This window comes from Bos indicus, chromosome 14 (genome assembly GCF_029378745.1).
Source record: "Bos indicus isolate NIAB-ARS_2022 breed Sahiwal x Tharparkar chromosome 14, NIAB-ARS_B.indTharparkar_mat_pri_1.0, whole genome shotgun sequence".
NCBI classification, from domain to species: domain Eukaryota; kingdom Metazoa; phylum Chordata; class Mammalia; order Artiodactyla; family Bovidae; genus Bos; species Bos indicus.
Window position 1 is genome coordinate 1,088,688 of NC_091773.1, and position 13,535 is coordinate 1,102,222.

Here is a 13,535-nt window from a genome sequence, read left to right on the forward strand (position 1 = left end):
TTTATACTTTAATAAAGCTTTATTACACACACACACACAAAAAAAGAAAGCGACAGGCTCTTCCTCGAGAACGGCTGTGTCGCACTGGCTGCCATGTGCGTCCACATGTGTGTCCACGTGAGGAGGAGACCTGGGCCCTGGGCTGGGCTTCTGGGAAGAGAGTCCGAGGCGGGGATCTGGGTGAGAGCAGTCTGTCAGGAAGAGAAACCAAGAGAGACAGTGGGGGCGGGGCAGAGGCCCAGAGGGTGCGGCCCAGGGATGGCCAGGGTGCTAGGTGCTTCCTGCAGGGCACTCAGGGGCAGCGAGGTCTGCCCAGGGCTCGCCAGAGCTGGGGGCAGCAGGTGGACTCCCGCCGACCCCCGGGACTTACATGTCTGTGTGCATGGGCCATGTGCATCCCCAGTGGCCAGGAGACCCCTCATGGTGAGGTCTGTGGGAAGAGGCCGCTCGCTGGCTCAGGTCCACTCGCTCCCCACATGCAGGCTGCCCACTGCCCACTCAAGACCAGAGCTGGGCCGGGGCTGCTGTGATTTCCAGAGAAAGAGAAAGGCCCTCGAGAGGCCCCAGCTGGCCCCGAGACTCCTCCTCCTTCCACCTCCCGTCTGCTGGCCGCTCGCTGCCCAGGGTTCAGGCCTGGACCTGGGGGCGGGTGAGCTGGCTGTGCACGCACGGGGGGCCTGGGTCACTGCTAAACACCCGAGGCCTCTGAGTGGCGCCCCAAACTCTTTGTGGCGGTCAGGTCAACGGCTGGACAGAGTGCCTGCTGGTCCACCGGCACATGGAGCGTGGAGTCACCAGGGCCATCTGGCAGCCCTGGCCGGGCCGGACGCCCACGGCATGTGGGGGGAGCCTCTGGGGCCAGGGTGCAGAGCGAGGCAGAGAGGGCCCGGGTGCTGCCACCTCTGCCTGCACAGACCCCCGCTCCCCAAGCTGGGGCCGCAGCAGTTCGGGCACCAGGGCTACGGGCTTGAGACCCACCCCGTCCCCAAGGGCAGCGCCCGCTTCAGGGACTGTGATGCCGAGCTGTGCCTTGGCTGTGCCTCTGGGGGCCACTGCTGGGCCCCTGCAGGGGGCCGGTGCGGCTCCTGCTTGGCCGTGACATGGGCACCTCGGTTTGAAATCATCTCAGCAGGCAGCGCTCTGGACCCCAGGAAAGGCCCCCAAGCGCTTGGCATTTTCTTGGGATGAAGGGCGGCTCATGTCCCGCCTCCAGCGGGCGGTCTCCCCTCCTGTCTCAGGCCCAGGGCGTCACGGGACCCCGGGGTCTGGCCACGCAGGCCTCATGGGAGTCCGGTGTCACGAGGCTGAGGTGGTGGGCAGTGGCCCCCTGCTGGCCCCTTCCAGAGGGTGGAGGGAGGGTAACGAGGGGCATGTGGGCACACAAGGGGCAGCAGGTGCCAGGCCACGGGGGAAGGAGAAGGCGGGGGGATTCAGAGAGCAAGGCAGAGGGCCGCCTGTGGGAGCCTGGTGGAGACTAGCCCCGACGCAGGGCAGCAGGGCTCCCTGGAGGCACATGGACGTGCCAGGGGCCTGCTGGCCTCACTGTCCAATCACACAAATGTGGATTTGGACTCTCTAGTGGTGTCCTCTGCTCTCCGAAGCCTGAAGAAGCCTCTGAAGTTTTGTAACTGTAGTTGTCTAACCGGTAAGACTTGAGCCACAAAGTAGGTGTGTGAGACGTGTAACAGTTTTGGCCTGTGACCTCGTCTGTAACCTTGAGCCCCACCCCCAGACTCGAGATGCGGCGCCCCTTCCACGGCTCCGCCCTCGGGGTCCTGCCCATGTCTGGGTCAGCCTCCTGCTCACAGGTCAGTGCACTCCTGTCCCCTGCTGGGGGCCGCCCCCCTCCCACCTTCTGGCCGGGCATCCGGTATGCTGACTCAGGATGGACCGCCTCCCTTGGGGCAGCCGAAACAAAGGCCTACAAAGCAGGCTGCTGGGAGTAACCGGGAAGGACTCCCAGTCCTGGAGGCTGGGGCCGGAAGCCGTGGGGTCAGCAGGGCCACCTCTGTCTGGACCTCTGATCCCTTCCTGGCCTCTTGCAGCGGCTGGCTCGCTCCCCGCCTGCAGGGGCGCAGCTGCAGTCCCAGCCGCTGCGTCCCGGGTGTCTGCCCCTCATGTGGCCTCTCCATGTGGCTCCCTCACCTGCGCTTTAGGCGGTTGGACTGCGGCCCACCCTGATGACCTCATCTTAGCTTGATCATATCGACTGCAAAAACCCAGTTCCAAATAAGGTCAGATCTGCAGGTACTGGGCTAGGGTTTCAACATACCTTTCTGAGGGGGCACAAGTCAACTCATAATAAAGGGTAAGCCAGTGACAGTCAGTGAAGCCAGTGTGACTCTCTGGAGCTTCCAGGAGAGAGAGAACTGGGTTTCTTTCCCCTGCTCTGAGACCTGAACCCAGGCGGCCACCTGGGCCATATACGCCCCGAGAGCAGAGCCAAAGAGTGGGAAGTAAAGCTGAGAAAGGGACAGAGCGTGTGCAGCAGACTGACACCTGGATCAAGCTGCACCTGAAGGCCTGCTGCCCCGGCCGCTCTGCACACAGGCTGGCACGTCCTCTTTTCGCCGAAAGCACCTTCTGAAGTGTTATGTCACGGCCACCCGAGCAAAGTCCGTGGATGAGAAACTGGTATAGGGAACGGGCTTTCAGTGTGGCCTGAGACACACGGGCCACTTCCCTGGGGGCGCAGGCAATCAGCCCCGCCCAGCAGGGGGCAAATGGGCCATGTAGTGTAATGCTGGGCCAAGGGCATAGACAGCGGACAGGGTCCGACTGACTCAAGAGGGCTGCACGGGAGTGAGGCCGGAGGCCGGCCAAAGCTTCTGGAAGCTGTTCCACACCCGAGTGACTCAGGTTCCAGGGAAGAAGCAAGCGGCTTCCTTCTCCCTGCTTTTCCCTCCGGGGCAGCCAGGGGGCCCGAGAACAGGTTGGGAGAGAGGGGCCCAGCCCTGGCCCAGTGGAGACCGCCCCCCAGTTCACTGTTTCTGGTGACCCACAGAGACAAGCTCTGCTTGTCACTCCAGGGGCTACAGGGCCTCTTCCCAGACCGGCTCTGGGCTCGGGGGCCCCCTGGCACACGCCTGGCACATGGCTGCCCTCCCTCGGGCCTCAGGGCTGCCGAGCACACGACACACACACGTACTGGACAGGGACAGACCAGGACTCCAGCTATGCCTTCTCCTGGGTAAATCTTTGTATCTGACCAGGAGAAGTCTCTTCTTTCACTATACGGGCCCTGAAAATCAGGAAGGTGGCAGACAGGCCTCTGCCTCAGTCAGTTCCCCCAAGGGAGGCCCCCCTACCCTCATCCCAGCCCACCTGCAGGGGCTCAGAGCCTCCAGAGTGGGAAGGGCCTTGGGCACCAGAGGGACGATGTCCCGCGCCCTGAACCCCGGCCCTCAGCCCAGACCAGGTGGAGGCAAGGGCCCCGGCCCTGGTCCCTCCTGACCCTCCTTGCTCACCGCCTTCTCCAGGTACCCAGCCACCCCGGGTGCTACCCTGCCAAAGCTAGCCTGTCTACAGCGCTCTGACCAGGCCCACCTCGGGCCAAGCCCAGCCTGACTTGGGCCCGTTGCAACTCGGGACACGACGCAGAATGTTCACTGGTTCGGTCCACCCTGACGATGGCTGGAGCTCCGCTGCGAGGCCCAGCATGACCAGGCTAGTCTGAAGGCCAAGTCTAGCTCGGTTGGCACCTGCCCTCTGGCTCAGCCCCATCTTGGAGAGTGAGGCCTCGGTGAGGCCACAGGGTCCTCTCCCTGCCCCTCCTGGGACCCCACCCCTCTCTGGGGGCCAGGTTGGGTGGGCAGGGGCCTCAGTGTTTGCAAAGTGTGTGTGTATGTATGGTGGAGGGGAGCAAAGGCCCAGCATGGCACTGAGAAGGAGCCCCAGGATGGACAGATAGCAGGCATGCATGGCCGTGAGCTCCAGGAAGCCGAGTCGGCTGGGTGGATGTCCAGTGTAGGGGCGCCTGGGCCGGGGCCTCTGACACTGCCGTCCGTCCCGATCGCCCACATCGCTCGGCCGCTGTGTGTTGGGAGCACACAACGGAGGGCGGGTGAGGCCACTTCTGGCCACTTGGCGGCGGCTGCTGGTCTGGCAGCAGGAGCGCGTGTCAGACCAGGACCTCGGCCCTAGGCACCCCGTGGGAAAAGCTGGAGGTTTCCCCAAATCTGCTCTGAGGTCTTCCCGGGCCCCTCAGCCTCCCAACTCTGACATGACATCCCGGCCAGCTGGACCAGAGGCTGCTGGGGGACACATCTGGACCTAGGCACTCACCCGCTCCCTGTGGGGGCCCGGGGAAGGGTGAGGCGAATGGAGTGAGACCTAGAGACCAGGTGGGCAGCTGGGGACCCCTGGGCCCTGCGAGGACACCCTGCCAGCTTCAGGGCAGGCGGGAGCACCCTTCCAGCTCCCAAGGCTGAGACGTGGCCCGGGCCTGCAGGGTGGGCTGTGCTGAGTGTGGGGTAGACGAGCCCCTCCCGGGAGATGCCTGGCACTGTCCGCTCATGGCACATCCATCAGCCTGCCCTGGCCTGCCTGCCCACCCCACCCAACATTCTCTATTGGAAAGTTCCCAGGGCAACAGCAGCACAAACCCCGTGGAAAAAACAGGCTTGGGCAAGAGCAGGCCAGGGGGCACAGGCAGGGCCTGACTGCACCCCTGGGCTCCCCGAAGCCTGGGTCCCCTCCTTTGCAGACCTGACTTCTGGCACCTCCTCCCCAGGGAACGTGTTTCTGGGAGATCAAAGCCCAGCGCGGCATGGACATGGGAAAGTCCTGGTATGTCTGCTAGACACAGTGCCCACCCCTTAGTAGAGGCCAGTGCTGGGGAGAAGGACCAGCAAGTGAATGAAGGAATGCGGTGCCCACCGGACCACCCACCGCAATGCATGTTAGAAAACTGTGAACCTGCAGGACCCTGGGCCCCTCTGCCGGGCGTCATCCCGTGCAGGGTTTCCAGGCCGGAGGCGGGGCTCCTGCCCCCAGTCCGGGTGTGGCCAAGGTGTGTGGTTCCAGGAAGCAAGATCCACCAGTGTTGGGTGTGGGGAGCCATGGGGGGTGGGGTCCAGGCCCTGCGGGTGGGGGACCAGAGGCGGAGGGGGGGCCCATGAGGTGGGGGGAAGATGCCGCCCAAGGTCCAGGGTCTGGGGCAGGAGGGGCCTCTGCGGGGGTGGGGGCGGGGAGAATGCAGGGGCGGCTCGCCGACCCCACCAGAGAGGGGCTCCCCGAAGCATGTGCCCTGCCCTCCCCTGTTTATACCGACCCCCAGGGCAGGCTTGGCACCATCTCCAGCAGCAGCCCCCCTCACCCCACACAGCCTGGGTGGGTACTGACAGCCCCTCGACCCCTCCACTGTGCAGGGGACCGAGGGGGGCGGGGTGCAGCTGCAGGGTGCAGCCCCTTCCCCGGCCCCCACCCCGCACGGCTGAGGTCTGCCTCCCATTTCCCGGGCAACAGGTGGCTGGCAGGCCAGCTGGGACCGTTGCTGGCTCCGCGGGGCCAGAGGGCAAACGGGGCAGGTACGTGTGGGGCCATGGGGCTGCGGGAGCTGCCGGCAGTAACCCCCGAGGGGCCCTCAGGCGCGACCCGGGCCCTGGCCTCCCACGCAGGGGCGGGGAAAGGGTGGGGTGAGCCTCCAGGCCCCACCCTGTCGCGGGCCCCCAGCCTCGCCACAGCAGAGCCGCCCTCAGTACCCTCCTGTAGACCTGTCCCTGTGAAACCCCTGCTTAAGCCTGGGCCACCGTGGGGGTGAGGAGCCCTTCCTCCAGGGGCCTCCCGGGCCTGGTGGAGGCCCCAGGCCTTGGAGGGGACAAAGGTGATGGGGTCTGTGGGGTGGGCCCTGGTGCGGGGGTGGTGGCCCGGGTAGGGTAGAGGTCACCCACATCCCTGGCGCCTAGAGCTGGGACAAAACGTGTTCCCATCCCTGGCATCCCTGAGCCCCTGGATGCTGCCTGCAGCTGGCTGGACAGTGGGGAGAGCCGCAGGCCTCACAGGGACCCCCGGCACCCGAGCCACCTGGCTGGGGGAGCAGGACGTTCAGGTCTGCGGGCTGGGCAGGGGGGGGCACTGTGGGACCCCCGGGCCTCCTGAGACTTGCACTGTGCCCCGGCCTACAGCGATGGCCCGTAGACCCAGGTGGCAGGTGAGGAGCGGGCTCTGCAGGTGGAGGTGAGGCTGCAGGAGCCTCCAATCCCATGGATGGAGGCCCGGCGAGGCCACGGGGGCGTGGGTGGGGGGAGCGCCCTCTCAGTCCCCAGGTGGGGGCTCAACCCGGTGGCCCTCAGAGTCTCAGGGAGGCCCTCGGTGCACGCCCAGTGCTGCTGACCAGGCGAGAGGTTTCTGGCTGAGCCGTGGGGGACCAGCTGGGGCCTGAGGGCTCTGCGGTGCCCGCCAGGGTGAGCCCAGGGTGGGCGGCACAGGACTCGGTGGGCATGTGTTCATAGGGTGTGTGTGGGCCCAGGGCCCAGGGTGGACGGGGTGGGGGACACAGGACTTGGTGGGCGTGGGTGAGAGGACTGTGGCCAGGGCGGATGGCCTGGCGAGGGCCCTGCAGGCGGGCTAGGGGTGGGGTGGGTGCCCAGGTGCCCAGAGGAAGGCAGGGTGCGTGCCCAAGCCCATATGTTAGGGTGGTCCTGCCTCTTCTGGTCTGTGTTCCAGGCAGAGGTGGCACCTCTGGGGCTGCTGGTCAGAGGTCGGGAGCAGGACCCCACGCCCAAGGCCACATGAGGCAGCTCTGGCTGGTGGAGCTGGCAACCAGTGAGGAGGGCTGTGACCTGTGGTCTGTGGGGCCCAAGCTTTGCAGGGGCCTCAGGGGCTGGGAGGATGGGGGCTGGCCAAGGTGTCCTATGGGAGGAGAGGGCGACCCCAGGGAAGCTGGACAACTTGGGGGCTCCTGCCAGGCTGGGGCACCGTCTGCCAGGGAGGAGGGCTGTCCAGAGGAGGCTTGCTCTGAAGAGATGCAGCCGGACAGGAAAGCTGGTAGCAGGTTGACCGCAGAGGTTTCTGTGGCCGTGTCTAGATGGGGCTCCCACCCGCCGCACAGCCCCAAGTCCCTGTGACAAGCCTTCCCTGCTCTCCCACTGGGGTCCTGGCCAGGGGCACAGGCAGGCCACCCCTGGGTACGTCTGGCCAGCCAAGGACAGTGCCTCTGGGCACAGCACTGTCCAACCTCTGAACTGCGTTGGGGAGGGGGGAGCGCACAGAGAGGCCCCAGCAATCTGGGCACAGCATCCCTCCTCTGTCCAGCAGAGCTCCTGATGGAGACCACAGTGTTGCTGTTTATGACTTCTGTGTACGCAGTTATTACAGAGAAAAAACACATGTGGAACAAAACATAAAGACATCTGGGCTTCCCAGGGAGGGGCTAGTGGTGAAAAATAAAAAAAAATCCTGTCAATGCAGGAGATATAAGAGGCAAGAGATGTGGGTTCAATCCCTGAGTCGGGAAGATCCCCTGGAGGACGGCATGGCTACCCACTCCAGTATTCTTGCCTGGAGAATCCCATGGACAGAGGAGCCTGGCAGGCTGGAGTCCACGGGGTCCCAAACAGTTGAACACGACCAAGTGACTTAGCAGTAGCATGAGGACATCTAGCTGTCAAGTGTAGGTTGGGTGTCTCTCCTAGGCTAACGCAACCTCACAGCCCAGCCTGGGCATCCAGAGTGGGTTCCCCGCCCTGGCTCTGCCTTCCTTCACCACCACCCACTCCCCACCGATACTGAAGAGGGGAGAAACTAGGGCTTGCCCAAGGTAGCTTCAAGGTTTTCCTTCTGCCCTGAAATCCCAGAGCCCTTTCTTCACTTGCTCTACCTGGCTGAGTTCTCAGACTACGAACTGTCTCTGTTTGCACTGGTAGCCAGGACCCAGCTTCACTGGCCGGCGGCTTAAACAGAGAACCTACTGACTCCCAGCTCTGGAGGCCGGGACTAGAGCAGAGTCTCAGGGCTGTGAGTGCGAGTCCACTCCAGGCTCCTCTCCATTCCCGGAGTGTCTTCTCCTGTGTGTTCACATCACCTCTGGGTGTGTGCGCATGCACGTGTGTGTATATACATGTGTGTGTGTGTCTGTGTGTCCTAATTTGTGCTCCTACAGGGACCCTAAGGGCCCATCCGACTCCAGCACGCCTCATCTAACTAACCTCATCTGCAGTGTTGGTAATTCCCAATAAGGGGGGCTCAGGGTTAGGACTTCAATATATGAATTCAGGGGGACGCAATGCGACCCATGATAGGCATGACCCCTGCTGGCCCTTCCTTCCCTGTGCTGAGCACCGGGCACAGTGCTGCCACCTGGGCCAGACTGTGTCACGCCCCCTTGCTGATGAGGAGCCAGCGTCCAGCACAGGACGGGGGCAGGTACCAGGGGGACAGGGCAGTGGGGCGTCTCAGAGGCCGGCAGGTCACGTGACTGCTCTGACAACAAGGCTCCCCATGGGAGCTGCACACTTCGGGGAGGTGCCAGAGGGGACCTGAGGCCAGGACTGTGGCCTTCATGGCGACCTCCTAGAGTGGACTGGGGTCAGCACAGCGTGGTGACACTCTGTGATCCATGCCCTCTGACCTGCAGCTGCTCTGGGAAGGCGTGGGGGCTATGGGGCTGGGCACACCTCTTGAGAGGCTCTGGGTGTCAGGGACGGGATTGGGCCCGGGGCCACCTCCTTGGCCTCCCGACACGCCCACCCCACCTCAGTTCCCCGAGGTCCCTCCATGCTGTGTCGGCAAGCCTAGGTCTGGGGGCTACAGGGCTGAAACCCTGGACCACAGCTCCATGGAAGGCACTGGCTCTGAGGGGCCCTGATCAGAGGCAGCCCGAGGGCTTCAGGAGCAGGACAGGGACCTGGGCCTGCCCCAGGAGGGTCCTGGGAAGATTTGAACTGGAGGCCCCCAGAGGGAGAGGAGCCAGAGGGACAAAGACCAGTGGGCGAGGCTGGGCGGGGTGACCACATGCAGCCTGCCCCTACCCTCCACCCCTGGGGCACAGGGAGAGACCCAAGCCAGGCAGCCTCACCCTCCTGCCCACAGCGAGGAGCTGGCCCGCTCTTGGGCTTTCTGGCCTGGCAGCAAGGTGGCCTGCGATGGTGGGCCCCAGGAAGGTCTGGCCACAGGCCAGCTTGGGCTCACTTCCCAGAGGACACTGTGGACAGGGTCCTGGAGTCCAGTGAGCAGGCCCGGAGATGAAGGCAGCTGGCCTGACACATCCTAGGGGACGGGGCCCAGTTGGAGCTCACTGGGGAGGCCGGGTCAGGCCTTCTCAGCGGCCAGGGGCAATCACATAACACAGCCAGCGGAAGGACGACTGGGACCAGGACACAGGTGGCCAAAGGTCAGCGCAGGGTCCAGGAAGCCTGAGCAAGCAGGTGTGAGTGAGGGGCTGGGCCGGCAGTGAGGGTAGAGACCGGGGAGCCGCCCGGCACCCTCCACCCTGGAAGCCTGGCCCCCACCCTGCCAGTGTCCCAATGTGCCTTCATGGTCCATGCTGGAGACAGCTGGGTGGCCCTGGATGAGTATCCGGTCAAGAGTGGCTGGGGCAGGAGAGAGACAAGGACAGAGGAGGACAGGTCACGGGGCTTTACTCCATCCCATCCATCGGGGACCTCTGGGCAGCAAAGGGGAGAACCGGCCGCAAGCTCCATGACTGGTTCCTGTCCTGGGAGTTGTGCCCGCCAGGCTCTGGGCCTCCATCCTTTACACCTCCCGGAGCCCCTGCCCCAGGGGTGTGTGCTGGGACAGGGGGCAGCTGCTCCGAGCCCAGGCTGGGGGCTGGACCCACGGGGCAAGGCCTGGCCATCAGTTCCGGACAGACTGGAAACCCGCTGGCCACACAGACCTCATCCCTTCCTTGGTCGAGGGGAAGCCACTCAGTCACGGAGGCAGACCCCCTGGGGCGGCCCCGGTTCTCCGCAGCGGCGCGGGAGGAGGGCCCCAGGGCGGGGCGCAGGACCTGGCGAGCAGGAGGACGCGGACCGGAGGGCGCTGGCCGCATGGCCCACCGCTGGCAACGAAGTCACGTTTGTGAAGCGAAACCGCCCGCACGGCTGGCGGGGCCGCATTTCCCTTGCAAACGCCATTCAAAGGCCGTCCGGGCGGCGCACCCTGCTCGCTGCTGCCGCTGCGTTCCTTCCCCGTGACTCCAGGGGAGGGGTCGAAAGGGGCTGCGGGGCAGCCGCCCCCTCCCCACCGAGGGCGCCCTCAGGCTGCGGCGGGTGGGATCGCCCGTGGGGCGTCGGCCAGCCCCGCGCGGGACTCCAGGCCCGGGTCACGCCCTAAGGGCGCCCCCGCCCGAGGGCAGCCCCGCGTGCCCCCCCGCCACCCCCAGACCAGGGTGGGGCAGCCGGGGGCGGGGCCTGCGTGGGTTTAAAGCGGGAGGCGCCCGGCGCGGGCACCGCGGCGAGCTGAGGGACTGCGAGCGGAACGCTGCGGCGCCGTCCGGGCAGGTGGGCCTACACTCACACGCCTTGGGGGGCTCTCGCCCCGGCCTGTAGGGGCTGGGGTAGGGGCGCGATGCGCCTGGAGGTGGCCAAGAGGTCAGGATCCGGGAGAGCGGAGCGCTGAGGCCCGGCTCCCTCCCAACTAGCCCTGGTGGGCGGGGAGCTGGGCGGGGAGCTGGGCGGGGTGGGGGGTGGTAGGGTCCCGCCGGTCGGCCCCCCGTTCCCCGCCCCTGCGCTCGGGGCGCAGGTGGGAAGGCTGAGGTTTCCGGCATGGGTGTGGGAGACTTGGCCCGCCGGGCAGGGGTCTCGCCTGTCCCGCGGTTTCCGGCCGGACTGGTGCGCGCCTGGGTGGGGCCCTGCAGGTCTGGTTCCTCCTGCCCGGCCCCTGCCTTGCAGGGCGGGGGGCGTTTGCCGCTGGAGCCAGTCAGTCCGAGGGCCCAGGGCGCTCTGCAGTCCGGTGGACAAACTGACAGGGTGGACGGGCTTCTGGCCCGGTGCTGGGTGAGGGAAGCCAGCACTTACCCTTGGAGGGAGCTCCTTGCCATTGGGGAGAGTGGGCACAGGGACCCCTGCGTGGGGCCAGCCCCAGGCCCTCAGGAGGCAGGGGTGGGGGGTGTGCCTCGCCTCCCTTCCAGGCTTCCGTCTGGCCACTGATTTCTGCTCCCTGCACCCAGTGCACGTGGGCGGGCTCTGCTGACTGTGCAGGCCAAAAGCCAAGGTCACTGCCTCCCTGTGCCAGCCCAGGGCACCTGGCCATTTGGTTCTCTTATCAGGTTCTGGAGAAGGAAAAGGCAACCCACTCCAGTATTCTTGCCTGGAGAATCCCCTGGACAGAGGAGCCTGGTGGGCTACAGTCCACGGGGTCGCAAAAGAGTCAGACATGACTGAACAACTAAACCTTCCCAGGTTCAGGAGGACAGCCAGCGAGCCTGTCTGCGACCCCAGCCCAGACTGGTGTGCTGCCCTAGGGGGCGGGCACCACCCTCAGGGACGTGGCCCCACCCTCCTCAGGAATTGTCCTCTCACTTCTTGTCCCCTGGGGCCCCCTGAAAGGGGCCTGCCCAGGAAGCCCCAGAAGGGGTCCTTCTCTCAGATTCCCGCTCCAGTGCTGGGACACTATCAACCCCTCCCCCAGCTGCAAGACCACCCATGCCTTCTGCCACCACTTCTCTGGTGGCCACCGCCCCAGGACACCTGAGACTGGTCTGCCTGAGGCCCCGGACACCCCTCACGCACCCAGATCTGTCTCTCTTGAGCTCTGGACCCCTCTGTCCAGCTGCTTCCCCAAGGTCCCCACTTCAGACTCCAGGCCCCCACTCCCAGGCCACTCCTCACGTCCTGCCTGATCAGGGACCCGGGGGCTCGAACCAGCCCCAAGGTCATTGATGGCCAAGCAGGCCTCGGCCCAGCTGCAGTTAACCCAGCTGCCTGACTGGCCCCGTGGCCAGCAGGCCGCAGCCCCCTCCCTCCCAGAGCCGCCCCGGTGCTCTGAGGTCCCCTTGCTCCTCTGGGCCTCCTTTCTGGGTGCTGATGCTCCCCCAACAGCACCGCCCGCAGGGCCCACCCGGCTGCCCCTGACCCCATGGCCCAGAAACCCTCCCCCGTTTGCGGGTGGTGAGGTGCCCCCTTCTCTCCCACCCTGGTCCCTGCCAGATGGCAGCTGACAGGCACGGCTCTGGCCACCTGTAGCCCTGTTTCCTGGGCCCCTCTGGCTAGCGCACACTGTCTGAAGCCAGCCCCGGGGCGAGGCACACGGTACGGGAGGAGCGGGCAGGACCCTGGGCAGGCAGGCAGCAGGGCTCCCGGCAGCATGACAGGCTTAGGGATCAGCTTCAGGGGGCTCCTGGGGCAGGAGGTGAGGAGGCTGGGGGCAGGGGGACAGGCTGGCCCTCGGTGCTGGGAAAGAGATGAGGGCACTGTCGTCACACCATGTCCTTGAACCCCGCTGCCCAGGCGCCATACTCCTCGTCCTGGGAAGCCGTGTAGGAGATGGAGGACCGATCCCGGCCTGAGACCGATCCTGAGGCTGATCCCTGAGCCTGTCATGCTGCTGCTGCGGGTTGGGCCAGGGGCATGGGGCACACGGTCTTCTCTCGCTGACCCATTCCTGCTCCCCTTGCCCACCCTCACCCTTGTCCCTGAGTCTCCCTCTCTGGCCATGGCCTTTGCTGCCAGATGGGCCAGGAGGAGCCCCCTGCAGCACTGGGGCCCAGCACTGCCTTACAGCCCCTCCTCCCGTGGCGAGGTCCACTCCCCTGCTGGGGGGGTCCCCCTTCTTGCACATCCCTGGTTCCTGGACCTGTGTGGCACCCGGCCTGTGAGCTGGGGCGGCTCGGAGCCTTCGGAGCCCCTCACCACAGAGCCCCCTCAGCTGGCCCTGCCTGTGGAGACCCGGGGTTCTCCCAGTCACTCGAAGCCCTTAATAACCTTTCCTAAAGCCTGGATCTTAACCACTCTCCTCTGCCTGCACCGGAGGCCTTTGTCCCGTCTTCTCGAAGGCCTGATACTGCGCCCCGAGCACCCGCCCTCCGTGGCCTGCTTGCCTCAGGAGAGCTGGACCTCGGCGGTGCTTCTTGGACACTAGCCAGTGGCAGCGGCCGAGGGAGCAAGGATCCAGGCCAGGCCTCCGTGTCTGCCTGGGCCTGGCACAAACTCAGACTCAGGGCAGCAGACCAGCTGCTGTGCCGCTGGGGGCTGGGCCCAGCATCTAGGCAGGGAAGGGGACAGGATTTTGCCCCGGGGTGGGCCCAGCTGTGGGGCACGAGGGGCTGAGCAGAGCTTAGGGTGCAAGCTCTGCAGGGCTGGGGCGGGGGAGCTGCTCCTAGGCAGTGGCGCTGGGGTACCGCAGAGCTTGAGGCTCCTTGTGAGTCCACTGGGCACAGTGTTCAGGAGGTGCTGGACGGGCTGGGCTCTAGCTGTGGTCAGGGTGAATGGGGAAATGTCACCAGGGAGGAGGGGCCCCACGCCTGATGACCCAGAGGTCGGGTAGGTCGAATCTGAAATGCATCTGTCTGGTGTGGTGGCTGGAGCCGAGGTCACCTGAGCGAGCTCACCTGCAGAGTGGGCCAGGGTGTGAGGGGCTTTGGGCAGCTGGTCAGG

The 13,535-nt window shown here is 65.7% G+C and overlaps 1 protein-coding gene and 1 long non-coding RNA gene across 2 annotated transcripts in view; one reads left to right on the plus strand and one right to left on the minus strand.

Moving 5' to 3' along the window:
- LOC109568171 (uncharacterized) lies at nucleotides 1-11,290 on the minus strand. Its single transcript, XR_011570443.1, has 2 exons — nucleotides 10,959-11,290; nucleotides 1-191 (listed from the first exon to the last, which is right to left on the minus strand). It is a non-coding gene; the product is annotated as an uncharacterized lncRNA (long non-coding RNA).
- Nucleotides 10,376-13,535, plus strand: part of EPPK1 (epiplakin 1) — a 22,667-nt gene continuing 19,507 nt past the window's right edge. Inside the window, exon 1 of the mRNA XM_070802257.1 lies at nucleotides 10,376-10,442. The gene's annotated coding sequence lies outside the window, so the exon portion shown is untranslated. The remainder of the gene's footprint in view (nucleotides 10,443-13,535) is intronic.